This window comes from Chlorocebus sabaeus, chromosome 17 (genome assembly GCF_047675955.1).
Source record: "Chlorocebus sabaeus isolate Y175 chromosome 17, mChlSab1.0.hap1, whole genome shotgun sequence".
Classification (NCBI taxonomy): Eukaryota; Metazoa; Chordata; class Mammalia; order Primates; family Cercopithecidae; genus Chlorocebus; species Chlorocebus sabaeus.
Genome location: NC_132920.1, coordinates 20,694,845 through 20,709,056, shown reverse-complemented (window position 1 = coordinate 20,709,056; position 14,212 = coordinate 20,694,845). Strand labels below are relative to the sequence as shown.

The window sequence follows — 14,212 nt, the reverse complement described above, 5'->3', positions numbered from 1 at the left end:
TTACAGAACAAAAAAATTCATTATTTTTTATTTTATTCCCAAGGATATGAATCACTCTTGAAAACCGCATTTTCCAGACAGGCAAGCTAACTCTTCAAGTAGGTTACTTATGTTAAATGTTAATGAAAATATGCCTAAAACTTAATAGACTATTTCCTAGTCTTTTGACCAACATAAAAGTAAAATATACTTAAAGAAACTGAAACAGAGAAGAGTAAATAAAAGGTATAATGTCCTATGTGCTAGTAATTCGCACATCTCCTCAGTCCTGCTCCCTAGAGACATGCTACAGTTGATTGCATATGCTTACGTCCAGACACCAGACTATCCCTCACACATGCAAGCATATATGGGAAAGTAAACTGGTGCTTTGTACATACAAACATATTTGAATGTTTGAGAAAGTATTTCTGGATTACAGAAACCTAGATGTGGAATCTACACTCAGTTGTGTAATTATGTCCTTAGTATAAATTCTAAGTAACTGGGTGGAGTGGTTCACGTCTGTAATCCCAGCACTTTGGGAGGCCAAGGCAGAAGGATCACTTGAGCCCAGGATTTTGAAACCAGCCTGGGCACCATTGTGAGACCATGTCTCTACTAAAAATAAACAAATTAGTGATGCATGGTGGGGCACGTCAGAGTAGTCCCAGCTACTCTGGAGGCTGAGCCAGGAGGAGCACTGAAGCCCCAGGAGTTCAAGAATGTGGTGAGTACCACTGATGATGATGGCACCACCGTACTGTAGCCTGGGTAACAGCAAGGCCGTGTCTCAAAAAAAAAAAAAAAAAAAAAACTAAGAAGTAGAAATGCTGGTTCAAAACTATACATATATGGCTTTTTTAAAGCCTTTCTTTACTCAAGAGAGTTCTAGCAATATGTTTGATGTGACATTATTCATTCGGTTATGTGTATACATAGCCAACATTTATTTTGTGCTAGAAGACAGTAGTGAAAAAAGCAGAACTTATATCCTTTCCTAGAAACTACTCAAATCCTTTGCCCATCTTAAAATTAAATTTTCAAGTCTTTAATTCTTTTGCATGTATATGGGTTTCGGAGTGTGTTTTGATGCTTTGTTCACCTTTATTGCTGAGTCTTTGGGCACTGCGTATTATGTACCAAATTGGGTCGCTCCTCCCACCACTACAAGCAACCTCTAGGTTTCTGAAACCAACTGAGAAAGGTAAGGGTATTAGCAGCCCAGTTTTGGTAGGTATGACATTAAAGTCTACTACTATAAAGTGAAAAGTCTCTAAGCCTGGCACACCTTTTTGTCTTTGTCAACTTTTTCAAGAGTACAAATTCAAAACTAGATGCCAACAAAAAATTGGGCTCTTTGTGATAAACGGCCACATCAAAATTTTCTGGGAAGTACAGAGAATGATTAAATAAATGAATTGAGTACAAAATACTATTTTAACAGCACCTGCATTTCATTTCAATAGCTTCTTAGAACACTTTGATATAATTTTTCTTCTTGGAATCCTGAAAAAGCTTGTTAACAAAATAAAAACAAATCTGACTTTGGTAGATTGCATAACACATCCAAGAGAATTATTGCCTGGCTCTGCCACCTTGTTTTACTTTTTATCAGTACCAAGCACATCATTGCACATAAATACTTTTCTTGTATAAAATGTGAAATACCTTATCAAACAAAAAAAATCTTTCCATTTTCATTAGCCATGTATACAAAGAAGTTAACATCAAGTTGCTTTAAGAACTTGCATTATAACACCTAGAATTGTTGCCAAACATCCAAGAAAGATGGAGATGACTAATAATTACATCCAAATTTAAAAAGCTTACTTTCTATAATGCTATTCAATTACTTATTAAGCACCTCTAAGACATTATTACACTGTGTGTGTAAGAGAACACGGTAATGAAGAAGACAAGTGCCTTGCGCTCAACGAGCTTATGGTTTACAATATTTGAAATATAAAAGAACATAAAAAGCATAGCATCCAGTAAGGTGCCCTTGGTGACAGAGAGATGCATAACTAACATACCATGAAGAGAAAAAGAATATGCAGAAAGGAAAACACAGGAAAAAGCTTCATGAAGAAATCTAGGAGGATTTTATTGGCAAGACAGGAGTAGGAAAAATGGAGATGGAGGCAGAGAAAGCTTAGAACAGTTGCTAGAGCATGAACAAAGACAAGGAGGAGGAAAGCACTTCATTATATTCATAGAAATAATTTCTGTATATGGGAGAATGAGAGGCTTATATTGTAGAAAGAATCTTAACAGGCTAGAGAGTCTCTTATTTCGTGGGCCGTATGGAAATCTCTTAAGTTTTGGTGGCAGAGTGGAACTTTGAGAACATAACACTGGTGACAGAGTGTAAAATGTCAATAGGTTTGACATTGACATTCACCTTCTGTTAGCCCTAAATAGAAGGGGAAAGAAGCCAGGAGGTGAGGAAATTAATTTAATACCCTAGGCAAAAGGATCAGAGAACCAGAATGCATGTGGAAGATTTTTTAAAAGATGATGATGATTAAAGAAACGGAGATTAGTTCTCTTGCTAGAATATACTTGAAAAATACCAGAGGAATCAAAGGTAATGCCAAAATTTTAGTCTAAAGTAGGGGTCGGCAAACTTTTCTTTTCTTTTTTTTTTTTTTTTTTGAAACGGAGTTTCACTCTGTTGTCCAGGTTGGAGTGCAGTGGCGCGATCTCGGCTCACTGCAAGCTCCACCTCCTGGGTTCATGCCATTCTCCTGCCTCAGCCTCCCGAGTAGGTGGGATTACAGGTGCCCGCCACCACGCCAGCTAATTTTTGTATTTTTAATAGAGACAGGGTTTCACTGTGTTAGCCAGGATGGTCTCGATCTCCTGACCTCATGATTCGCCCGCCTCAGCTTCCCAAAGTGTTGGGATTACGGGCATGAGTCACCACACCTGGCAGGGTCAGCAAACTTTTCTATAAAGGGCCCGAAAGTAAATACTTTCAGCTTTGCCAGTCATAAGGTCTCTGTTGCAACTTCTTAACTCTGCCACCTTAGTGCAAAAGCAGTCATAGACAATACTTACATGAATGGGCATCTAATATTAATAAAACTTTATTTACAAAAACAGGCAGCAGGCCCTAGTTTGCTAATCCACAGCTTAAGAAAACAGAGAGAGAGAGGGGGAAAAAAAAAAAAAAAAAAAGAAACAGTTGTTCCACTGGTTGTCAGAGCTGACTGAGTATTGGGATAGAAGGTAATAAATTCACATAGGACACACTGAGATTCTAGCAATGCCCATCAAATCTCTGAAATGCAAGTTGGCTGGCTGAGAATAAATAAGGATCGATTTCAAAGTGATAGTTGATGACAGTGGATGCAGCAGTGTCAAAGTGTGAGAGAATCTAATTGAATATAAAACGTTACAGTTTTATGGAGGTGTACAAACATTTCCATAGGATCAAAAATAACAGTGTGAAAACAAAGAACCAATGATACTATGACAATAAAAACTGTGGTTAGCACTTACATAGCACTTAATCAAGGTAATAACCATTATGTAATTAGTTATGCAGAATACTTGAAAACAGTACAGCCAATAAATAACAACTCAGGGACAATGTTCTCATGACATGAAACAGGTGAAGGCTTATTTTAAGGGAATAAGAACACCAAAAAATTAAAAGAAAAATTGAGGTGCATTATGAAGTAATTCACACAAGATAGCCATTGATATGGTTAGGCTGTGTCCCCACCCAAATCTCATCTTGAACTGTAGTTCCCATAATATCCACATATCATGGGAGGAATCTGGTGGGAGGTAATTGAATCATGGGGGTCGTTCCCCCCATGCTATTCTCATGATAATAAGTTCTCATGAGATCTGATGGTTTATAAGGGGCTTCCTCATTTGCTCAGCTCTCATTCTGTCTCCTGTTCCCCTGTAAAGACGTGCTTTCTGCCATGATTATAAGTTTCCTGAGGCTTCCCCAGCCATGCAGAACTGAGTCAATTAAACCTCTTTTCTTTATAAATTACCCAGTTTCAGGTATGTCTTTATTTGCAGTGTGAGAATGAACTAATACACCAGTGTAACAAACCTGCACATGCACCCACTGAATCTAAAATAAAAGTTGAAATTAGTTTTTAAAAAAAGGGAAGGCCGGGTGCAATGGTTCACGCCTATAATCCCAGCACTTTGGGAGGCCAAGGCGGGTGGGTTGCCTAAGGTCAGGAGTTTGAGACCACTCTGGCCAACATGATGAAACCCGTCTCTACTAAAAATACAAAAAAATTAGCCAGGCATGGTGGCATGCACCTGTAATCCCAGTCACTCGGGAGGCTGAGGCAGGGAATTGCTTGAACTAGACAGGCAGAGGTTGCAGTGAGCCAAGATCGCACCACTGCACTCCATCTTGGGTGACAGAGTGAGACTCCATCTCAAAAAAAAAAAAAAGAGAAGAGGTGCAGCAGCTTGCCCCTTTAATCCCAGCTCTTTGAGAGGCCTAGGCAGGTGTATAGCTTGAGTCTAGGAAGGCGTTTGAGACCAGCCTGGGCAATGATGTGGAATTACATTGGCTTTGGGAAAAAAAAAAATTTCATTATTTCTTAAAATTTGGCTTTAAAATTCTAAGGCAGACCAGAACTATAATCTAAGCCAAAATCATAGCCGTCATGGAATATTAACGCTATACTTTACAAGTCACCAAATAAAGTAGCAAAGTTTTAATGCAAATTCACAGAGTATTTTTGTTCTCAACAGTCCCTTCTAATAGCTTGTTCTTTTTGTCTAGTTAGCTTTGTTCAAGTTAATAAAAGTCTAAAAATTTTCCTTTAAAAATGTACCTATCACAGACATATTTTTAAAACCTTTTATCCTGCAAAATATGAATGGTGATAAGAATAATACCTTAAGAATATTTAAAATAGTATTAATTTCCATGTCTTCGGATAGTCTTGAAATGCTAATATAAAAACTGAATATAAATTTAATATAACGGGTCATTTTTTCTTGAAACATATTTCTAAATAAAGATATGTACTCTTGTCTAGAGCATTGAGTAATATAGAAAACATAAAGAAGATTTTCCCTCTTGCCTTCCAAAAACCAAATGGAAGAAACAATTTGTGCAAAATCTTTTTCTTTTTTTTTTTTTTTTTTTTTTTTGAGACAGAGTCTTGCTCTAATGCCCAGGTTGGAGCGCAGTGGCACGATCTCAGCTCACTGCAACCTCCGTCTCCCAGGTTCAATTGATTCTCCTGCCTCAGCCTCCTGAGAAGCTGGCACTACAGGTGTGGGCCACCACACACGGCTAATCTTTGTATTTTTAGTAGAGAAGGGGTTTCACCATGTTGGCCAGCCTGGTCTCGAATTCCTGACCTCGAGTGATCCACCCACCTCAACCTCCCAAAGTGCAGGGATTTCAGGCATGAGCCACCATGCCCGGCCTGTACAAAATCTTAACATTCATAGTGTAATAAAAAATACATAAAGATGACAAAATATCATTCCCTTATTTCACAGATGAGAAGATTAAGATTTAAGAAGATGCAATGATTGAGGCCTAAATTCCCACAGTTTCCGTAGTTAGTGCTGGAGCTGGCATGAGCACCCAAGATCTCCAGGTTCCGTGAATATCACATTTCAAAAACCCAATTGCATTCAACAATCAGAACTCGGCTGTGTTGGCCAATCTGAACTAAGCAAGTTTCAATCCTTCATTTGCACAAATGGACCTGATTGGAAACCTAGGTGGGAACTTTTGTTACAAAACGCAAGCCTCTTCATTCTCTAGAACACACCTTTGTTTTACACTAAAGGCTGCAAATTGTTCACTGGAATAAAATCTGTTTCCTCCAAATCCCTTTTTCAGAGAACTTCTGTTCACAAGCATTTCATGTTTTCATTCTACAATTTGTTCATGTATCACATGCCAGACACAAGGAAAAATAAAGATACAAAGATAGTCATTGATCTAAAGTTCACAGTTTGGAGCGAGAAGGAAGAAATATGCTTTAGAAGCCAACTTTTCGTGTAAAAGGGAAGAATGGAAGAACAGAGGTGTGCAGGTGGCAAGAACAGCTGCAAGTAGCTGTGGGACAGTCATCATGCACCCTTGTCAAGAGACCCAAGGCTATCAATGTAATGCAGGAAAAGTGGTTTTCCCTTCAAGCATGACTTCATCACCCTGACTCCCACTGAGGTCCCTGAGGGACAAGGTCAGGGGCACTGGGGCAGCTGAGCAGCTGAGACTAGAGTCCTCCCAACCTACACTGCAACCTGTTACTGTGTTTCCATCTGCTTTACAAGGGCAACAAGGGTCTATAAAGATTAATTTGAAGGTTTTGTGGATTTTAAGGGGAAGAAATGAGGATACAGATATAGACTTCTGTGAAGAGGCTGAGGGTGTTTAAAAAGTTGGTTCATTATAGAAAGAGAAGTTCAATGACACACACACACAGTTTAAAAAAGAAACTACAGGGGGAAAATGATGGGGGAAAAGTAAATGATGGAAAAAAGTCAAAAGGTGGTACCTGCAGAAATTAGAAAATGGTGACTGTGGTGCTTGCACAATGAGTAACGGATGAGAAGTATAGTAAAAATAAAATAAGCACCAGAGGGGCTTAACTAGCCTTATGGCTCCAAAGTGAACCAAGGGCAGACAATAGGAATGATTCCTTAGGCTTATAAGAAGATGCTTGTCAGGCAGACGCAGTGGCTCACACCTGTAATCCTAGCACTTTGGGAAGCAGAGGCGGGTGCGTGTGGTCAGGAATTTGAGACCAGCTTGGCCAACATGACCAAACCCGATCTCTACTAAAAATACAAAAAAAAGAAAAAAAAAATTAGCCGGGTGTCATGGTGCACAGCTGCATTCCCAGCTACTCCGGAGGCTGAGGCAGGAAAGTCGCTTGAACCTGGGAGGCAGAGGTTGCATTGAGCGAGATGGTGCCACTGCACTCCAGCCTGGGTGACAGAGCAAGACTCTGTCTCAAAAAAAAAAGAAAAGGAGAAGGAGATGGTTCTCATAGCCAGGCAAGATGGTACACACCTGTAGTCCCAGCTACTCAGGAGGCTGAGGTGTAGGGAGAGTTTGAGCCTAGAAGGTCGAGGTTGCAGTGAGCTTGGACTGTGCCACTACACTCCAGCCAGGGGAACAGAGCAAGACTCCATCTCAAAAAAATTTTTTTTTAATTAAAAATTAATATTTTTAAAAAGAGAGAGAAGAAGATGCTTCTGAGTCCTACCAGGCTGACTGCTACAGGCCATCCTCCCTGGAAATCTTTCCCCAGATGCCCTGGCAGCAAGGTAAGGGGAGAGATCCTTGTCATCCTGGGAGGCTGGCTGCTGTTGGCTGTGGTCTGATGGGGCTCCATGACAAACTGAATGGATGAGACTGGTTACTTATGAGTTCTGTGCCTGGGCCCATTTAACTCTACGTAAACCTAAAAAATCAAATACCTGAACCTGCCAAACTGAACCTTTCACACCCTGAAAATTACTGTCAACACCTATTTATGTCACCTGATAGACAGCTTGTCTCTATGACACACATTTCCACTTCTCTACAACTGAAACTACAATCCTTCAAGACAATGAAGCATACGTACTACCTAGCTTCTCAGGCTAGTGACTTCAAAGCTGTATCTAAAGCACTAAAGGCCATACGTTTGTTCTTTGATGTAAACATTCAGTGTCAAGTCACTTGTGCAAGTTAATCCCAATCAGTTAACAGCAAGTCCATCCTTCCAGTTTTCCCGTAACTCTTAGAATTACTTTTAAATTCTCTCACACTCAATCCATCAGCAAATCCCACCAGAAACATACCACGTTTCAACATACCTCAGAAATATGTCCAGGTTTAAACCACTTATCTCCACCCCCACAGCTACCACCGTGGTCTAAGCCAGTAACACTTTTTCCCTGCTGCCTTCCATCTTCATTCCCTTAGACTTTGGTCTCAGGACAGCAGTGGTGGTTTAAAAACAGAAGCCAGAACATGGTACTCCTCTCCTCAAAATCGTTTCATATATCATCATCTCATAAGAACTAACAGTTCCTAAGAATCGCCTACAAAGCTCTAACTACCTGGGCATCCCTCCCTTCTGTGTTCCTTCCCTTATCTTCTCCTACTCTTTCCTCATTCACTCTGTTCCAGTCACAGAGGCCTTCTGAGTGTTCCTGAAAAAAAGTCATGCATGCACTTGACATTAAGCCCTGGCACTTGCCATTTCCCCACTGATACGTTCTTGGCCCAGATGTCCACGTGGTTCACTTTCCTCCATCTGCCTCAACTTTGCTCACATCACCCTCTTACCTGCTTAAAACCCTTATACCCCACAGCAACACCACTGACTGCTTCCATGCTTTATTTCTTCTCCTTTTTTTTTTTTTTTTTAAGACGGAGTCTTTTTTCTTAGCCCAGGCTGGAGTGCAGTGGTATGATCTCAGCTCACTGCAATCTCCGCCTCCCGGGTTCAAGCAATTATCCTGCCTCAGCCTCCCAAGTAGCTGGGATTACAGGCACGTTCCACCATGCCCAGCTAATTTTTGTATTTTTAGTAGAGACAGGGTTTCACCATGTTGACCAGGCTGGTCTCAAACTCCTGACATCGAGTGACCTGCCCGCCTCAGCCTCCCAAAGCGTTGGGATTACAGGCATGAGTCACCATGCCTGGCCTATTTCTTTTTCATAGTACTTCTCATCTGCTCCTCTACCATGTAGTTTGTCTTTCTTTCTTTCTTTCCTTCCTTCCTTTCTTCCCTTTCTTTCTCTCTTTTCTTTCTTTCTTTCTTTCTTCCTTTTTCTATTTTCGGGTCTGGCTCTATGTATATTTCTCTTTCTTTCTTTTTTCAGGTCTGGCTCCTTTCTTTCTTTCTTTTCGGGTTTGGCTTCTTTCTTTTCTTTCTTTCTTTCTTTCCTTCCTTCTTTCCTTCTTTCTTTCTGTCCGTCTATCTGTCTTCTTTCTTTCTTTCCTTTCCTTCCTTTCTTTCTTTCTTTCCCTTCTCTCTCTCTTTCTTTCTTTCCTTCCTTCCTTTCTCTTTCTTTCCTTCCTTTTTTTTTTTTTTTCAGGGTATGGCTCCATCTCAGCTCACTGAAACCTCCACCTCCCAGGCTCAAGTGATCCTCCTGCCTTAGCCTCCCAAGTAGCTGGGACTACAGGCACACGCCACCATTACCCAGATACTTTTTGATTTTTGTTTTTTGTTTTTTAGACACAGGGTTTTACCCAGCCTGGTCTCAAACTCCTGAGCTCAAGTGATCTGCCCATCTCGGCCTCCCAAAGTGCTGGGATTACAGGCATAAGCCACTATGCCAGGCCAATGTAATTTTCTTATTTAACCTTTTAATAGTCTGTCTCCAACCACCTCCTTCCTCCAGAGCATGAATGTCATAAAGATGGGGATTTTTGTGTATTTCAGTCCACAAGGATGTTACCAGATTTCGAATATGCCTGGCACATTGTAGTAGCAAAAAGGAAACAGGAGAGAACTCAAAGTACAACCATGGGGAGTAGCTAATATGAATCATGGCATAGGCGCATAAAGGAACCTTACAGTCATTTGAGAAGCAGGGTAGTAAAATGGTTAGCCCCCAGACTTAAGCCAGGCTGCCTGGGTTCCAACACTGGCTCTGCTATTTACTAACTATATAACTGTAGGGGAATTACTTAACCTCTCTGTGCTTCAGCATCTTCACCTGTAATAGAAGTTCCTACCTCATGAGGTTGTCATGAGGGTTAAATGTCAATATGTGAAAAGCACTTTAAAAGTGCTGCCATGCAGTAAGTACTTTATAAACAGAGAATTATAGAGATCTACAAGTGCTGACAAGGAAATGTGTCCACAATATACGGTGACACGAAAGTAGCAAGTTATCGAACAGGATGTAACCATGTCCAATTTTCATAAAGAAGGTACATGCATAGAAAATTGTAGATTTTGAAAGATACATGTGTAAAAAAAAGAAGAAACTCTCAAAGCCTGACACCAAAACAGAGCAAGAGGAAAGAGTACCCCAGCAGCAGGGGTAAGGCTGCATCCTGACAAGCTCTGGAAGGCACCCCATCCCAAGATTAAGACTAACCCAAGAGGACACAGATGCCATAAACAGTACCTCCCTATCTACCTGCCTAACTTGCTTCATGTAACCTCAAAGAGTTCCCCAACATTAGGGGAGTTTCTCTTGGATAGGAAGGTTGCCTGTTTGAATGGATTTTACCCAACTGGTCAATATTTTCTACAATATCCCTAATAAGTGGTCATGTGGCTTCTACTTTATTTCATCAGATGCAGGGAGTTCATTACTTTAAAATTTCCTGTTTAATCACGAATGCCACATGTTATTATTATAAAACTTTAATTCATATAGCTTTCACCTATTCATCCAAATTTGCCCTTTTAATCTCAAAAAGCTGAACCACATCCCAAATCATTTTTGGTCAAAAAAAAAAAAAAAGAAAGGAAAGAAAAGAAAAAAAAGTAATCATTCTAATGAAAATGTTTCCATGACATGCTTCTCTTTCTTATTACATAGAATATAGCAAATCTAAGTGACTTTGTAGGTGATTGCCTCAGATAATCAGAGTACATGTAGAATTTCAAATTTTTAGAAGACATCAAAAGCTTTCTAGCCCTGTCATTTCGTTTTATAAAAGAGGAAACTGAGGATAAGAAAGATTAAATGGCTTGTCCAAGGTCAAAGTAAAGACAGGGTCATTACTGGATATCATCTATCACTGCCCTTTGCTTCAAAATAATAATGCCCTAAGCTAGGGGTTACCAAGCTCCATCAAGCTGTGTGGCCCCATAATAAATAATCTCAGTAAGCCATACCTATTCATTCTTCTCTTTCTTTTGTAGGTGTCACCTATTACTTTGCAATATGTCAATTTCTAACTTATCTACTCAATCTACCATCACCACTTCTAACTGCTATGTAATGAATCCATAAAAATTTCTGGAGTAAATGATGAAAATCAACAATTTCCTTTTATATATGATTTTTGAAATTCATTAATGAATATTTATTTTGTGCCTGTCATGCATACAATATAAGCTTAGATGCCTGTCAGATACCAAGAGGAATTTTTGCTTCAAAGAATATACATGAAGTTGGAAAAGACCACCCTCCACTGAAATATATAAATTATACAGAAACACACATTAACACTTAAATAAAAGGTTTGAACATTATTTGTACATTAATAAACACAAATAAGTTCACAGACCAGTGGCTACTAGACATTTTATGAAGGCACTCACCAGTAAAAACAAAAGCAAAGAACAGAAAAGCCCTCATGTACCCCAAATACATGCAGTTACATATAAATCATATGTATGCAGTACTACAGTACTATATTGCACACATTATAAAACATACTTTGAAATTAGTATCTAAGTGAAAAACAGCAAAAGAAAAATTAATGTTCTGAGTTCAAATGTGACAGAACTCACTGCAGGTCCAAATATGGCCCTTACAAAGTCTGGTGTAATATTATCAGTCACCTCGAAACTCATTTAAGGTGAGTTTAAATGAGTTTTAAAGGAGTTTAAAACTCCTCATGGAAGGGGACAAGAATATACCATCCAAAAATATGTCACTATAGCATAAGGACTATTTTGAGCTGAAAGCATTTAAGAAAAAGGAGACACAGAAAAAAAGCTCCCTATCCTTCCCCATCTTACTAAAAACAGGACATAATGTTCCATTTGTAAAGGTGTCTCCCTCTCCAGTATCAGGAAGAGAACTACTCTGAAGACAACTCTTGGCACCTGAAAAGACTCTAGTTTGCATTTTAAAAAACCTTACAAATGACCCTTATTTACCGTATCCTTTTTAGTCCCTTTCCCACAACTTACCCCATCAAGAAGCCCCAAACCTTTTCTTCTTTGTCTAACAAGACTCTTCTCTATATTTCATTCCCTTTGTTAAGATGGTATAGAAGCCCCAAATTCTAACTGTGTCATTAAGTCACATTTATTTGTTAAATCCTGTATATCCATATGTAATTATATGTATTTTTTTTATTACTGTTAATCTGTCCTTTATCATTTTGATTCACAGTCCTCAGCTACTGAGCCTAAGAGGGTAGTGGAAGAGCTTTTTTTCCTCCTGTGACCTGCAAGATCAAAATGATGCCCCTTAATCAACTAAGACAAACCCTAAGATTAAGGAAACAGTTACCTGTGGGTCAAGGGTTCAGGGCCTGGCTGGCATGGCATTTTTCTAAATTCCTACAGCTACAAGAATAACCACCCTCTTGTTTAACTCCTTAACAATAGGAGCTATCAGGCAAATTATCAGAACTGATTTACAACCCAGGCCGCTTGATTGGACAGATGATGGGCCTTATAAACATTCTTTTCTGATAAGCTACCAGAGACCAGAAATCAGTTTCAGCTAGCTTATAGAGGCTGCACAAAGTCTTTGTGTGCTATTGTTCACCTTTTGACATAAATAGTGAAATTCCACCTCGTTTTAATGCTAAAACCCCACCACAAAGTGAATATGGGATATATGTTACATATATGTTTATTCATTATGCATGTATTCGGCTCCCCTCATAAATATGTATAGCTTTTCCCCCAAACCTGCTGAATATGTATGACTCCACTGTGTAATACAGAACTGGTAAGGCATAAAACACAGTCTGTCCTTTTCCTCTAAAGAGAGAGAGCACCTTCAGTCTATGCTGGAGACTTCCTCTTCTCAGCTTACATACCAGTATCATCAATAAAAGTTCTCCTTTGTACTATTTAGCCACCTTGAGACTCTTTGGGATGACACTTCCCTATACCATGAAATGTAAGGTTCAATGGTATTTTTGTGTTGTCAACAAAAAGAGTCAAACTCCAAAATATTTAAAGACGTTTATTATGTGCTAAATATGAGTGACCATGGCTTCAGGCACAGTCTCACGAGGTCCTGAGAACACCTGCCCAGGGCTGCTGGGTTGCAGTTTGATTGTATATGTTTTAGGGAAATATAAGACATCAGTCAGTACATGTGAGGTATATATTGGATTGGTGCAGCAAAGTAGGATAATTGGAGAGCAGGTAGGGGGAGTGCGGGGGTCACACAGGTCATAGATGGTTTCCAAGATTTTCTGATTGACAATTGTTCAAAAGAGTTATTATCTAAGACCTGGAATCAACAGAACTGTCTGAGGGGTTGTGGAGACAAAGGTTATTCTGTAGACGAGGTCTTATAGGTGGCCACCCTTAGAGACAAATAAATGGCAAATGTCTCCTACCTAGACCTTCAAAAGGTGATAGACTCTCAGATGCAAATATTCCCCCCATAAAAGATGACTCTGCATGGCCATTTTAAGATATGGAAAAAAAAAAAAAGGTATTTTAGGGTAAAATATTTTGATTTTTCTTACCTGTCATGTGATATTATGCCAGAGTCAGGCTGAAAAGTAAGGCATATTACATAGGGTTAAATAAAACTCATCTGACGAAATTTACAGGGTTTGTAGGGTGTGACTCCCTAGATCCCTTAGATAAGAATTTGGGCAAGAGAGAAAAAAGGTTAGAGTTTAGTCCTCAGTGTAACAATTTTTTTTTTTTTTTTTTTTTTTTTTTTTGAGACGGAGTTTCACTCTTGTTGCCCAGGCTGGAGCACAATGGCATGATCTCAGCTGACCGCAACTTTGGTCTCCCAGGTTCAAGCGATTCTCCTGCTTCAGCCTCCCGCATAGCTGGGATTACAGGCATGTGCCAACACGCCCGACTAATTTTGTGTTTCTAGTAGAGACAGGGTTTCTCCATGTTGGCCAGGCTGGTCTTGAACTCCCGACCTCAGCTGATCCGCCTGCCTCAGCCTCCCACAATGCTGGGATTACAGGCATGAGCCACCGTGCCCAGCTAGTCCTCAGCGAAACTTTAAGAACCAAAGGAAAGTCAGTTGAGTGAGGCTTACGAAGTCAGACCACGGCATATACGCCTCACTGCATTCAAAACTCACCTTGCACAGCATGCAGCATCTGAATCAATTACTTCCTTCTTGTTAAGCAAGGTAAAGTAAAGCGCTCCATTCTTAAAGGGATTAACAAAAGTAATCTCAAGTATATGGCATGTATTCTATATTCCTATTATGAAGAATATCCTCATAAAATGAAAAAAAAAATCTATAATTAGTTCGCCTCCCCTAAGATCAATATCCTGATACTCTACTCACAGCAACACTGTAGAAGTTAATATCTTTCAACAAGGGCAGAAAGAGAGAAAAGAAAAAAGCGGAGGCGGG

The 14,212-nt window shown here is 39.6% G+C and overlaps 1 protein-coding gene across 1 annotated transcript in view; it reads right to left on the bottom strand.

Moving 5' to 3' along the window:
* Positions 1–14,212, bottom strand: part of CDKAL1 (CDKAL1 threonylcarbamoyladenosine tRNA methylthiotransferase) — a 705,645-nt gene that overhangs the window by 498,596 nt on the left and 192,837 nt on the right. The gene's annotated exons all lie outside the window — the stretch shown is intronic.